Source organism: Amphiura filiformis, chromosome 12 (genome assembly GCF_039555335.1).
Source record: "Amphiura filiformis chromosome 12, Afil_fr2py, whole genome shotgun sequence".
NCBI classification, from domain to species: domain Eukaryota; kingdom Metazoa; phylum Echinodermata; class Ophiuroidea; order Amphilepidida; family Amphiuridae; genus Amphiura; species Amphiura filiformis.
Window position 1 is genome coordinate 20695757 of NC_092639.1, and position 15531 is coordinate 20711287.

General features: G+C 34.4%; 1 long non-coding RNA gene across 1 annotated transcript; it reads left to right on the forward strand.

Annotated features, from left to right (window-relative positions):
• Window positions 1-308: 308 nt before the first annotated feature.
• Window positions 309-15019, forward strand: LOC140165336 (uncharacterized). Its single transcript, XR_011860682.1, has 3 exons — window positions 309-433; window positions 1342-1459; window positions 14300-15019. It is a non-coding gene; the product is annotated as an uncharacterized lncRNA (long non-coding RNA).
• The last annotated feature ends 512 nt before the right edge of the window (window positions 15020-15531 follow it).

The window sequence follows — 15531 nt, forward strand, 5'->3', positions numbered from 1 at the left end:
CTTTTGGGAGTACTAGACCACTGGTTTTCATTTAATTTAATTTCCAGATTTTTTTTTTAAATCCAAAAACGGAAATTCTGGGTAGGTCGGGCCCTTATAACAGGGACTTTTTCGTCATCTCATTACGTAACGTTCTCGTAGCCTGTAATACCCAGACCAACAATGCTATAAAACATGTATCTCGTCAGCTGCGTCAGTGAATATCAGTTTTAAGACTTACTTTAATCGTTAAAAATCACGTGATAGGCTTACTGCATCTTTGGCGACCAGATTTTCGCGGGCGTTTCATTCTGCATTTGTGACAACGACGTGTCGATATGGATGGGCTTGCCGCTTGTGTTCCCGGACTTGATAAATCTTCATCATTCATCATTATAACTAACCCGGAAAAATGCCAAACTTCAACGTTTTGACGTCGCTATAATTATTATAGGTAAGATTCCCGGGTGGATTGCTTCTTGATTTTATGAAATAAGAACTAATATATGGTTTATGGATACGTATTCTTTTCACTAGTTGATCACAAAATATATTTATAATCAATCAAGGTGATATACTTTCAATTGAATTCAATGAATCACAATAATACACGATGATGTATTTTGTTCAATAACTACACTCATAGAAATTGTTCGTTGGCATATTACTCAGTAAGTTGATGTAAGTCGTTGCGTCAACTTTCTGAGTAATGCCAACGCGTACAATTTTGCGTAACGCTGACTCGATATCATTATGTTGGTCGCACTCATTTGCACTTACTTTATTGAGCTGTTACAACTCAGAAAATGAAACTAGCCTAGGTTAGCATAATTTTCTAGGGGTGTGCTATAGTATACAAAATTTTGCACTGATTACAAAAATAAATATTTGAATACTGCTAATTGTGCAGAAAATGATCCAATTACGTGAATTAAGTAACAAAGTACCAAATTGGGATAACTCAAAACAATAAGTAGGCCTACCAGTAACTTAATATGAACGAGTTACATCAACTTACATGTTGAGTTATAATAACTCAACTAATTGGTTCTTTGAACCTTGTTTATTTTTCTAAGTTCCCTGAACTTGAATTCAGAAGTTCAAAGTTGACGCAACGACTTACATCAACTTTTTAAGTAATGCCAACAAAGTTGCTTAGTTGACGGAACTTTTTGAGCTTTTTCAGCATTTTTAAGTTCGGATAACTAAAATGAATTTTGTTTTGGCAACTTTTACACTATTTTTTTTTTTTTTTTACTTACTCCTTTTGAATTGCACCAACAAATCGAACAAGTCATTTCTATGAGTGTACCAAATTTGAACCAAACTGAACATTTTCCTTTCAAATTTGTTTCATTTCAGTCGCCTTTAGATTAGAATATATACGGACCTATACTGCCGTGCTTCTGAGGGAATCGGAACATTGAAAGTCTTCCATTTCAAGCAGGACTTACGAAAGCACTGAGCTGCAGAATAATAGGTAGGTCTATCCGAATGCATACTCATCATCGTCATCATCTTCATCATTATCATCACAAATCACCATTTTCATCATGGCCCGATCATAACGTCTTTGTCATTCGCCATCTTCATACAACTATGCATTTCCATTTTCTAATTTTGTGGGTCAAATTTCAGTTATTTGTGGCCATAATTATGAGAATTGCTTAATGACAACAAAGTGTCATCAGCTTTCATTGTCAGGGCATTCCAGGGGGTGAAAACCAAACAAAAATACTTTACCACTCTATTGCCTCATCTAAAATGATTGAAGATCAATTTGTGTGTGTTTGTAGCGCATTATACACTGAAATTTTCCAATTTAATGGGCCTCAACAAATAAGTACACAAGGACAATATGAAACGGTTGATACCACTCGGAATGTTATCCTCTATTGTTTTTGCATGGTCGTGCCAAAAGTCAAATCAACCTAATTCACAGATGCACCTTTTTGCTTTGAAAATAATTTTCTCGGTCAAATAAAAAGCAAAAATTTCTTTTTATTCAGTAATGTCAGATAAAAACATAGTGCTTGTGTATACCTTTTTGAAAAAAAAAAATCTTGGGTGTTACAAATTAGGCATGGAATTGTGTATTTTACGATAAGATTTTTGATTTTTACAGATCTGAACTTCGCCCACGAGCCTTTGGGGGGGGGGGGAACTTTTTATTGTTTCAAACTAATGTAGTTCACTATAAAAAGAATTATTATACTTTTGTAAAAATATCCATTTTTGATATCACCATTTTTCACTTTAGAAAGTTGGGAAACGTCTTTATTTGGCGAATTATCATGATTATAGTACTTTAAGGTTATTAATTATTTTAAACTGTTGTGATTTGGTAGTTCACAGCATCTTACGAATGGTAGTGAGCTTTGGCAAAAACTGCATTGCTCAATTCATAGCGAGTGTGTAGAAGAATTAAAATATCACAGATATATTTTTATAGGTCTTCGGTTCTTGAGTTACGTTGTAAAGAGGGCTGAAACAACAACACTTTTGTAAAACGTACATAACTCATTAAGGGGGTACTACACCCCTGTGGTAAATTTGTGACTATTTTTGCATTTTCTCAAAAATAATAACACACTGGTAACAAAAGTTATGTATATTATTGGGGCAAGGAATCCAATTACTACACTGAAATTTCAGCGACTCAAGACAAGCGGTTCAGTATATATGATAGGAAATGAGGTACATCCTAGCGGTACCTTATTTCTTATCATAAATAACGAACTGCTTGTCTTGGGTCACTGAAATTCCAGTGTAGTAATTGGATTCCTTGCCCTATAATATACATAACTTTTGTTACCACTGTGTTATTAGATTTTGAGAAAAATGCAAAAATAGACACACTTTATCGAGGGGTGTAGTACCCTTAACAACAATAAATTAAGCAAGTTTGCAAAGTATACGATTTGTAGAATGAACTTTTGCAAATGAACAATAGACAATGAAAATCGATTTTTAGGTTGCTTCGACCAACAATACCTCGTCTACCCTTAAAAAGCTAAAACTTATGGTTGACTAAAAAAAACCAAAAGCTGGTAGACGAAGTTCAGGTTTGTCAAAATCGAAAATCTTCAAATCGAAAATTTTAATTAAAATTTCACACCTAAGTTTAACACCAGGATTTAAAATAAAAAATATAGTATCAAGCATTATGATTTTCTTCTGATATTTACTGAAAAGGTGTAGCTTACAATTTCGCTCATTTCAACACCGAATTCGATCAGTGCATTAATGATTGAGCCTTGCATAACAATAGTCAGCGAGTGATAGCGTTCTGAGTGATTTCTTAATGCTCAAGTTAGTCATTCATATTATTTTTTCCGAATTATGAGTAACTCACACATCTATTTACACTTTACAGCCAAAATTGTTAAAAATACCAAAACATTTTAAATCATAAAAATATTTCTAAAATGTTGATCTCGTTATAGCTGTATTTTCCGTAGGCCAACTTTTTCATAAATAATGAAATTTTGCACTCGTGAAGTGTCTTGCTTAAAAAACACGACTTGTGAATAAGTGTTTTGCAAAGAGACGTTACATTTGAACATATCTTGTACAGAGACATGACTTTGAGTCTAAATAGATACATGTCTCCCAATTGATGACACATAAAGTGTCTTTTGCCAAGATATTTTTACAGTGTAGTTGGCTATTTCGTCGCCATAGACCAATTCCAAATATATACATGACAGTGGATAATCCACAACTGTTTTCAAAAAGAAAACGAAGATACACGTTATCAAATTTTTAATGTTTATATTTTGAGTTACCGTACTTATAAACTTCATTCACCTACATAATTTTTCCCCAAAATTTTACAGTACAGAGCAGCTGCTGTGTTTTAGGTTTGTTGCTTTTTTACCAGTCAAGAATATGCAAATTTATGCAAATTAGGATGTTTTTATAACAAGGAACACCATTTCCTCAGAATGTTTTCAGAACATATAGCCTTTTGACTACAATACCGTATGAGACCAAAATCACATACTTGCATGACTTTTAAATTTTGACAATTTGGGCGAGCTTGCTCGGAATTGTACATATTATTTCAGCTCGGCGCCTAAATTATCCTATAACACTACTTTTATTAATATCAGTAGTAGATAGCAAAGTGCTCGAAATATCACTATCAGCAGTAAATAGCAAAGTGCTTGAATTATTATTATCAGCTGTAGATGACAATGTGCTTGAATTATTACTACCAGCAGTAGATAGCAAAGTGTGTTCGAATTATTACTATCAGCAGTAGATAGCAATGTGCTTGAATTATTACTATCAGCAGTAGATAGCAAAGTGTTCGAATTATTACTATCAGCAGTAGATACACTGCAAAAACAAGTGTTTATATTTAAACACCATATTGTGTTTATCAGAGCAACACTTAATAAACACATAATTCATGTTAATGGTCTAACACTAATGTTCATAAATTAACACTTGGTGTTATATTACAAACACTAATGTTTGTAATATAACACCAAGTGTTAATTTATGAACATTAGTGTTAGCCCATTAACCCATGAATTATGTGTTTATTAAGTGTTGCTCTGATAAACACAATATGGTGTTTAAATATAAACACTTGTTTTTGCAGTGTAGCAATGTGCTTGAATTATTGCTATCAGCAATACATAGCAAAGTGCATGAATTATTACTATCAGCAGTAGATAGCAAAGTGTTCGAATTATTACTATCAGCAGTAGATAGCAATAAATTATCCGATAACACTACTTTTTTATAACAATATTTTCAAAATTTTGGCCAATTTAATTCAATTTTTTTTTTCATTTATACTAATCAACAGGAATTCTCGTCAGGCCACGAGTCTGGAAGAGCAGCATTGGTATTCAAAAATCAGTTTGGTTTAGTCTGCCAATTGTGTCCACATTGCTTGTTAAATTTATAAATTTCTATATACATGTTACATATCATGCTAAATATATAACAAATCTGTATTTATCATAGTCATAAGTTTTAAACTAAAATTTCGGAATGGAAAGGAACAATAGAAATTGATCTCTGCGAAACCAAAGTGAAACAAAAGGATATTAAAATTTGGTCGTCTTTGTAAAAATTCATCTATTACTTAAAATGATGTTCGCATCATTTGTTACACCATTCAAACCGTCAACATTTAGTCAATTTTGCTCTGACATGATCAGTGTCAAAATAAATTATGAAGCAATAATTTTGATCCCTTTGTTGCTTTCAAGAAACATGTCATTTTCCAGAAACGGTCAGAACATTGTTTTGTAAAACTGATTTACCTAACTATTATACACATTGATCAATTTGCACTAATTAGTAGAAGATAGCAAAATGCTTGAATTATTACTATCAGCAGATAGCATTTGCTCGAATTATTATAACCAGCAGTAGATAGCAAAGTGCTTGCATTATTACTATCAGCAGTAGATGGCAATAATTACTATCAGCAGTAGATAGCAAAGTGCTTGAATATTACTATCAGCAGTAGATAGCAATGTATTTGCATTATTAATATCAGTAGTAGATAGCAAAGTGCTCGAAATATCACTATCAGCAGTAAATAGCCAGTGCTTGAATTATTATTATCAGCTGTAGATGACAATGTGCTTGAATTATTACTACCAGCAGTAGATAGCAAAGTGTTCGAATTATTACTATCAGCAGTAGATAGCAATGTGCTTGAATTATTACTATCAGCAGTAGATAGCAAAGTGTTCGAATTATTACTATCAGCAGTAGATAGCAATGTGCTTGAATTATTGCTATCAGCAGTACATAACAAAGTCCTTGAATTATTACTATCAGCAGTAGATAGCAATGTGTTTGAATTATTACTATCAGCAGTAGATAGCAAAGTCCTCGAATTATTACTATCAGCAGTAGATAGCAAAGTACTCAATTATTACTATCAGCAGTTGATAGCAAAATGCTCAAATTATTAATATCAGCAGTAGATAGCAAAGTGTTCGAATTATTACCACCAGCAGTAGATAGCAATGTGCTTGAATTATTATTATCAGCAGTAGATTGCAAAGTGCTTGAATTATGACTATCAGCAGTAGATATCAAAGTGCTCGAATTATTACTATCAGCAGTAGATAGCAAAGTGCTTGGATTATTACTGTCAGCAGTAGATAGCAATGTTCTTGAATTATGACTATCAGTAGTAGATAGCAAAGTGCTTGAATTATCACTATCAGTAGTAGATAGCAAAGTGTTCGAATTATTACTATCAGCAGTAGATAATAATAGTAATAAAACGGCATTTATCAACGCTTTCTGAATACTCAGATTCCTCAATAGCAAAGTGCTTGAATTATTACTATCAGCAGTAGATGGCAATGTGCTTGAATTATCACTTTCAGTAGTAGATAGCAAAGTGTTGTAAGTATTACTATCAGTAGTAGATGGCAAAGTGTTCGAATTATTACTATCAGCTAGCAGTAGATATAGCAAAGTACTTGAATTATGACTATCAGCAGTAGATAGCAAAGTCCTTGAATTATTACTATCAGCAGTAGATAGCAATATGTTTGCATTATTACTATCAGTAGTAGATAGCAAAGTGTTCGAATTATTACTATCAGCAGTAGATAGCAATGTGCTTGAATTATTACGATCAGTAGTAGATAGCAAAGTGCTTGAATTATTACTATCAGTATCAGCAGTAGATAGCAAAGTACTTGAATTATGACTATCAGCAGTAGATAGCAAAGTCCTTGAATTATTACTATCAGCAGTAGATAGCAATGTGCTTGAATTATTACTATCAGTAGTAGATAGCAAAGTGCTTGAATTATTACTATCAGTGTCAGCAGTAGATAGCAAAGTACTTGAATTATGACTATCAGCAGTAGATAGCAAAGTCCTTGAATTATTACTATAAGCAGTAGATAGCAATGTGTTTGAATTATTACTATCAGCAGTAGATGCCCAAATAGCGCTAGGGGGCAGGGGCCCAAATAGGCAATTTTTGCCAGGGGGCAATGTCCCCCTGCCCCCCAGCAGCTACGCCACTGCTTGAATTATTACTATCAGCTGTAGATAGCAATGTGCTTGAATTATGACTATCAGCAGTAGATAGCAAAGTGCTTGAATTATTACTCTCAGCAGTAGATAGCAAAGTGCTTGAATTATGACTATCAGCAGTAGATAGCAAAGTGCTTGAATTATTACTCTCAGCAGTAGATAGCAAAGTGCTTGAATTATTACCATCAGCAGTAGATAGCAATGTGCTTGAATTATTACTATCAGCAGTAGATAGCAATGTAGTGTTGAATTATTGCTATCAGCAGTAGATAGCAAAGTCCTCGATTATTACTATCAGCTGTAGATAGCAATGGGCTTGAATTATAACTATCGGCAGTAGATAGCAAAGTGCTCGAAATATTACTCTCAGCAGTAGATAGCAAAGTGCTTGAATAATTGCTCTCAGCAGTAGATAGCAAAGTGTTCGAATTATTACTATCAGATGTAGATAGCAAAGTGCTTGAATTATTACTGTCAGCAGTAGATAGCAATGTGCTTGAATTATGACTATCAGCAGTAGATCGCAAAGTGTTCGAATTATTACTCTCAGCAGTAGATAGCAATGTAATTGAATTATTGCTATCAGTAGTAGATAGCAAAGTGTTCGAAGTATTACTATCAGCAGTAGATAGCAAAGTACTCAATTATTACTATCGGCAGTAGGTAGCAAAGTGCTCAAATTACTATCAACAGTAGATAGCAAAAAGTGCTCGAATTATTACTATCAGCAGTAGACAGCAAAGTGTTCGAAGTATTACTATCAGCAGTAGATAGCAAAGTACTCAATTATTACTATCAGCAGTAGATAGCAAAGTACTCAATTATTACTATCAGCAGTTGATAGCAAAATGCTCAAATTATTAATATCAGCAGTAGATAGCAAAGTGTTCGAATTATTACCACCAGCAGTAGATAGCAATGTGCTTGAATTATTATTATCAGCAGTAGATTGCAAAGTGCTTGAATTATGACTATCAGCAGTAGATATCAAAGTGCTCGAATTATTACTATCAGCAGTAGATAGCAAAGTGCTTGGATTATTACTGTCAGCAGTAGATAGCAATGTTCTTGAATTATGACTATCAGTAGTAGATAGCAAAGTGCTTGAATTATCACTATCAGTAGTAGATAGCAAAGTGTTCGAATTATTACTATCAGCAGTAGATAATAATAGTAATAAAACGGCATTTATCAACGCTTTCTGAATACTCAGATTCCTCAATAGCAAAGTGCTTGAATTATTACTATCAGCAGTAGATGGCAATGTGCTTGAATTATCACTTTCAGTAGTAGATAGCAAAGTGTTGTAAGTATTACTATCAGTAGTAGATGGCAAAGTGTTCGAATTATTACTATCAGCTAGCAGTAGATATAGCAAAGTACTTGAATTATGACTATCAGCAGTAGATAGCAAAGTCCTTGAATTATTACTATCAGCAGTAGATAGCAATATGTTTGCATTATTACTATCAGTAGTAGATAGCAAAGTGTTCGAATTATTACTATCAGCAGTAGATAGCAATGTGCTTGAATTATTACGATCAGTAGTAGATAGCAAAGTGCTTGAATTATTACTATCAGTATCAGCAGTAGATAGCAAAGTACTTGAATTATGACTATCAGCAGTAGATAGCAAAGTCCTTGAATTATTACTATCAGCAGTAGATAGCAATGTGCTTGAATTATTACTATCAGTAGTAGATAGCAAAGTGCTTGAATTATTACTATCAGTGTCAGCAGTAGATAGCAAAGTACTTGAATTATGACTATCAGCAGTAGATAGCAAAGTCCTTGAATTATTACTATAAGCAGTAGATAGCAATGTGTTTGAATTATTACTATCAGCAGTAGATGCCCAAATAGCGCTAGGGGCAGGGGCCCAAATAGGCAATTTTGCCAGGGGGCAATGTCCCCTGCCCCCAGCAGCTACGCCACTGCTTGAATTATTACTATCAGCTGTAGATAGCAATGTGCTTGAATTATGACTATCAGCAGTAGATAGCAAAGTGCTTGAATTATTACTCTCAGCAGTAGATAGCAAAGTGCTTGAATTATGACTATCAGCAGTAGATAGCAAAGTGCTTGAATTATTACTCTCAGCAGTAGATAGCAAAGTGCTTGAATTATTACCATCAGCAGTAGATAGCAATGTGCTTGAATTATTACTATCAGCAGTAGATAGCAATGTGCTTGAATTATTGCTATCAGCAGTAGATAGCAAAGTCCTCGATTATTACTATCAGCTGTAGATAGCAATGGGCTTGAATTATAACTATCGGCAGTAGATAGCAAAGTGCTCGAAATATTACTCTCAGCAGTAGATAGCAAAGTGCTTGAATAATTGCTCTCAGCAGTAGATAGCAAAGTGTTCGAATTATTACTATCAGATGTAGATAGCAAAGTGCTTGAATTATTACTGTCAGCAGTAGATAGCAATGTGCTTGAATTATGACTATCAGCAGTAGATCGCAAAGTGTTCGAATTATTACTCTCAGCAGTAGATAGCAATGTGCTTGAATTATTGCTATCAGTAGTAGATAGCAAAGTGTTCGAAGTATTACTATCAGCAGTAGATAGCAAAGTACTCAATTATTACTATCGGCAGTAGGTAGCAAAGTGCTCAAATTACTATCAACAGTAGATAGCAAAAAGTGCTCGAATTATTACTATCAGCAGTAGACAGCAAAGTGTTCGAAGTATTACTATCAGCAGTAGATAGCAAAGTACTCAATTATTACTATCAGCAGTAGATAGCAAAATGTTCAAATTATTAATATCAGCAGTAGGTAGCAATGTGCTTGAATTATCACTATCAGCAGTAGATAGCAAAGTGTTCGAATTATTACTATCAGCAGTAGATAGCAAAGTGTTCGAATTATTACTATCAGCAGTAGATAGCAAAGTGCTCAAATTACTATCAACAGTAGATAGCAAAAAGTGCTCGAATTATTACTATCAGCAATAGATAGCAATGTGTTTGAATTATTACTATCATCAGTAGATAGCAAAGTGTTCGAAGTATTACTATCAGCAGTAGATAGCAAAGTACTCAATTATTACTATCAGCAGTAGATAGCAAAATGCCAAGTGCTCTGCCGTAGTGCAAAATTATTAATAAATGCTCAAATTATTAATATCAGCAGTACTTACACTTACACTTAAGGTATGATGGGAATAATTTAGGCATCAGCCTTTTTGACCCCATATCCATTTTCGCTCTTGCACTGAAACTTATCAAGCTTATCAAGCAGTAGGTAGCAAAGAGTTCGAATTATTACTATAAACAGTAGATACAATACAATACAATACAACTGAAATTTATATAGCGCCTAAAACCAAACAATTGTACTAAGGCGCTGATAAACCCTTAAACCAAATAAAATTACAGTCCATAGGCAACATTAAACAAATGGCATTTCAAGAGTCTTTTGAAAATGAGAAGAGAGTTTGCATTTCTGATATGTTTCGGTAGCCGGTTCCATTGACGAGGTGCGTAGCATGTAAAAGCACGGTCTGCAAATGTTCGGTGGTGAGTTCTGGGTTCGAATAATAGTGGTGCAGAGGAGGAACGTAACGGCCTGCGGTCAGTCTGTATCTGGAGCATGCTTGAAAGATATTCAGGAGCCTGTTGGTGGAGAGATTTGTATGTTAGAACCATGATCTTAAAGTCAATTGAGTAGATAGCAATGTAGATAGCCCTGATAGTAATATCTATGTAGCAAACAGTAGATAGCAATGTGCTTGAATTATCACTATCAGCAGTAGATAGCAAAGTGTTCGAATTATTACTATCAGCAGTAGATAGCAAAGTGCTTGAATTATTATTATATCACTCATACATAAATTCTAGACAGTTCATTGGTTGATTACCATTTGTCATTTTTACCATCACCCCGGCCCTCTCCGTGTGATAGTTTTTACCATCATAGTGCTCCGCCGTAGTGCGCCTGCGCCAGGCCGTGCACTAACTCTCAGACTCGCCAATTTAGTTATAGGGGGAACAGCAAATTGTGAATTATGTCACGGCAAAACATAGTATTATGTTGTTGTTTAAAAAAATGTATTCCCTATCATAAATAGTATTTTTGAGTAATAGAATTTATGTATGAGTGATATAAAACAAATATTAACTGTCTTAAATTCGTGTAATGGTCGAAATATAATCACTCGGTGAAAGATGTATTGATCATTCCACTCGCCGTTCCGGCTCGTGGAATGGAACAATACATCTTTCACCAGTGATTATATGATCATTCCACTCGCCGTTCCGGCTCGTGGAATGGAACAATCCATTTTTCACCTCGTGATTATATTTCGACCATCACACTCATAGACAGTTAATATTTGTTTATTATATCACTCATACATGTGAAGTAGGCTATCACGGCAAAACATGGTGTTATGTTGATGAAAAAATGTATTTCCTACCTTAAATAGTATTTTAGTAATAGAATTTATGCATGAGTGATATAAAACAAATATTAACTGTCTTAAATTCGTGTAATGGTCGAAATATAATCACTCGGTGAAAGATGTATTGTTCCATTCCACTCGCCGTTCCGGCTCGTGGAATGGAACAATCCATCTTTCACCTCGTGATTATTTCGACCATCACACTCATAGGCAGTTAATATTTGTACACTATCACATGGCATAAACAGAAACCATCTATCATGATATAAAACAAATATTACATGCCAATATTCGTGTGATAGTAAAAATATATCATTTGGTCAAATTTTGACTGATACAAATGAAATAAGGGAATAATCAGAAATAATTACGTAACTGATGCATGCTTGAACCATGTTTCGTACTTTGTTCCCAAAATTACAAAAAAATTGTTATTAATGACATTTTCGCAACACATTTAATCACAAATGTATGCCAATAGGTCTACATTTTGGTATTCTATAATCATATTTTAAGGGGTGGGGTATGAACGTTTGGACAGTTTCTTGTGGGACATGAGAGCACATCAGGCATATTTAATTGAATACATGAATACAAAACCCACCCAAGTCCATGGGAAGTGATTTTGAGAGAAAAACCTGTGTATAATTTTAATTCCTTCAGTTAGATTTACCTGGTCAATATGGTAAGTTGTACGTGCAAATGAGTGGATTAACCTGTATTAGGTATGACGATTAGTATTTCAGGGACTTCGTGGGGTTCATTTTAAATTTTGGACTTGGGTGGTTTTTTGAATCGTATACAAAGACAACAATGTTAGAATGAGATTACCACTAGTAAGATAATACAAAATAAAGCACACAGGTATATATAAGTTTGATAAGCATTCTGCCATGTAATATAAACCACACACTTTCCTTTATTAAACCCATTTTTTTTCAAAAGTCACTCTTTACTGGATTTCAATCAATGTGTTACAAGACTCAAATCATGGAATTAGGTGGTTCTTTCATACATGCTATTTTTCACATGCTCAAAAGACACAGAGAATGAATTTGAGTTGTTCTTTCATACATATGACAGGCCTATGTATAGCAACAATTTCCCATGCTTAACTCAATTTAGCCAACGTATGGACTTGGGTGGGTTTTGTATTTATATATTCAATTGCATTCTGACCTATATAATTTTTTGGTGTTTGGGGGGATCCATATCTTCAATACGAAAGGTCAAATTTTCAATTGATCGTCGGTTTTCATCCCAGCCACATACACTTTAAGTACATACAGGGTGTATCAAAATGATTGGTACCGACGACTTCTCATTTTGGCCGAATATTTTTACTATTTATTGTACCAGTTTGGGGTTAATTGTTTAAATATTTGTCATTATAGTAGTTTTATCTTCTCTAAGAATTTTAGATCATAAAGATAGCACATTTTGTTCAGAAGTTACATGATTCTAAAGGAAAGTAGGTGTTTTTTACACTTTTCATTGTAACGCTGGATCAGTAGCGCACCATTTTCAAAGCTATATTTTAACACAAATACCTAGTGAGAATGATGTGTTAAAAACCATGGATATGACTATTTTTACATTCATAATATATTATATAAATGTTCTTATCAATATTTATTGGTTGAGAGTAATATTATTAACTTGAATAATTTAGGTTGGGTGAAAGAAGTTTGTGTATCAACACCTTCCAGGGCGGTAATTCAAATTGTACTATAAGATGCATCGAGATAATTACTAAGTAGATGGTGTGGCAGAATTGCTATAGACTGTAGACAGTGCATGTTAGGTTAGACGTGGTAAAAGTTATTGGAATGGAATGGATCCAAAGTACTCCACACTTCAACGTGCATACATAGTCAAGAATTAGTGGTTGAAACGAAGCTATGGAGAAGTGCAGAGAAGATTTAGAAGACAGTTTCCAAGAGCAAGGAGTATCCCATGCAAACATGCTATACTATATAGTAACTTGCAATGTTTCAAAATTTGATATGGGCAGTTTCAGAATGGATCCATCCCAGGTGTTATGTTCATTCAAGATAGGGCTTCACCTCACACTGCCACTGAGTCTGTCTAAAACCATGTGTAAAGCAATTTTCTGTTATGTAGACTGATGTGAAATATTGAAGAGCAAGTATGCAATAAATACTTCAAGCAGTGAACCTAAGTAAAACTATGATTACGTCGACTTTCGTTTAAATGACAATAGCTCCCAGATGCATCAACCTATCATCTTCAACTTATTAGATCAATAAGTTAACATATGCCCCTTTCTATTTATCGTACAAAATCTATATTAATTAGCAATTTTATATTTTTGATATATTTTTGAAAATGTCACATAGCTCGGTACCAATCATTTTGATACACCCTGTATTATTAGATTTATAAAGTTTACTTCGAGGATTGTTTAATATCAAAAATATCAATTTTTAATCATTTGCCATAAAATGTGTATTATATCGCGAGTATAAAAAAAGGACATTCTTCGTATTCAAAATGCAATTCAATATGCCTGATATGCTCTCAAAAAAAATACTGTCCAAACGTTCATACCCCACCCCTTAATGATATAAGGGAAGCACTCCATTCCAAACTCTGTTCCCCTAGAATGTGGTTCATTTTGTTGCTTGCTGGCAATTATGTAGTGCAGCCAGTATTATATTTAGAGGTGTCCGGATGGGGCAAGGTGAGTTTTGATTGTCCAAAATGTCTAAAAATCGGTAAAATTTTGGCCTCTCTTTGGCTACGCCACTGGGGGGGGGGGATTCTTTCGGTACATTTATTACATAGAAAAGGGCAACTAATATTTGGCACGTAATTTGAACATTTACCCCCTTTATCGTTATTTTTGCAGCTCTGCGAGCTAAGCTTGTCCGGTAAACTGGATACTTCGGCAGAAGGGAAGCCACATTCAACAGCCATGCATGAACGCAAGAAGTAAACAAAATAAGGGTGACGACTTCGGTATAACTTCAACGACGGCTGTTCAAAGCAAACTGCAAAACTGATTGGATATACACTGTAAGGAGGCTGGTATTTTCTTCGGAAGGGGGTCCCAAATTTATAGAGTCAGCGTCAATAAAATTGTGACACCCTCTCCCTATTTTGGCAACAAAATTGTTTATGATCCCACCACCACCACCACCACCGATACACCTTACCACTTAAACAGGCTAAAATTGTATTGCAATTAGTCTTTTTGAATAAAATAAACACACTATCCGCGATCATCTTGTGTCTCCCTACATTTTGGTCATCAAAAATGTTCTGACCCCCCCCCTAAATTTTTCTTTCCAAAATTTACGACCCCAGTATATTTGGGACCCCCCTTCCGAAGAAAATGCCAGCCCCTAAGGATTACGGTAAAATGCAACTTTGTAGTAACATATATTCCCAAATTTACAGAGTCAGCGTCAATAAAATTGTGACACCTCTCTCTATTTCGGCAACAAAATTTTTTATGACACACCCACCACCACCACCACCGATACACCTTATCCCTTAAACAGGCTAAAATTGTATTGCAATCAGTCTTTTTGAATAAAATAAACACACTATCCGTGATCATCTTGTGACTCCCTACATTTGTTGGTGTTTGAGGGGATCCATATCTTCAATACGAAAGGTCAAATTTTCAATTGATCGTCGGTTTTCATCCCAGCCACATACCCTTTAAGTACTTATTATTAGATTTATAAAGTTTACTTCGAGGATTGTTTAATATCAAAAATATCAATTTTTAATCATTTGCCATAAAATGTGTATTATATCACGAGTATAAAAAAAAAATTGACATCAGAAGGACATTCTTCGTATTCAAAATGCAATTCGATATGCCTGATATGCTCTCAAAAAAAATACTGTCCAAACGTTCATACCCCACCCCTTAATGATATAAGGGAAGCACTCCATTCCAAACTCTGTTCCCCTAGAATGTGGTTCATTTTGTTGCTTGGTGGCAATTATGTAGCGCAGCCAGTATTATATTTAGAGGTGTCCGGAGGGGGCAAGGTGAGTTTTGATTGTCCAAAATGTCTAAAAATTGGTAAAATTTTGGCCTCTCTTTGGCTACGCCACTGGGGGGGG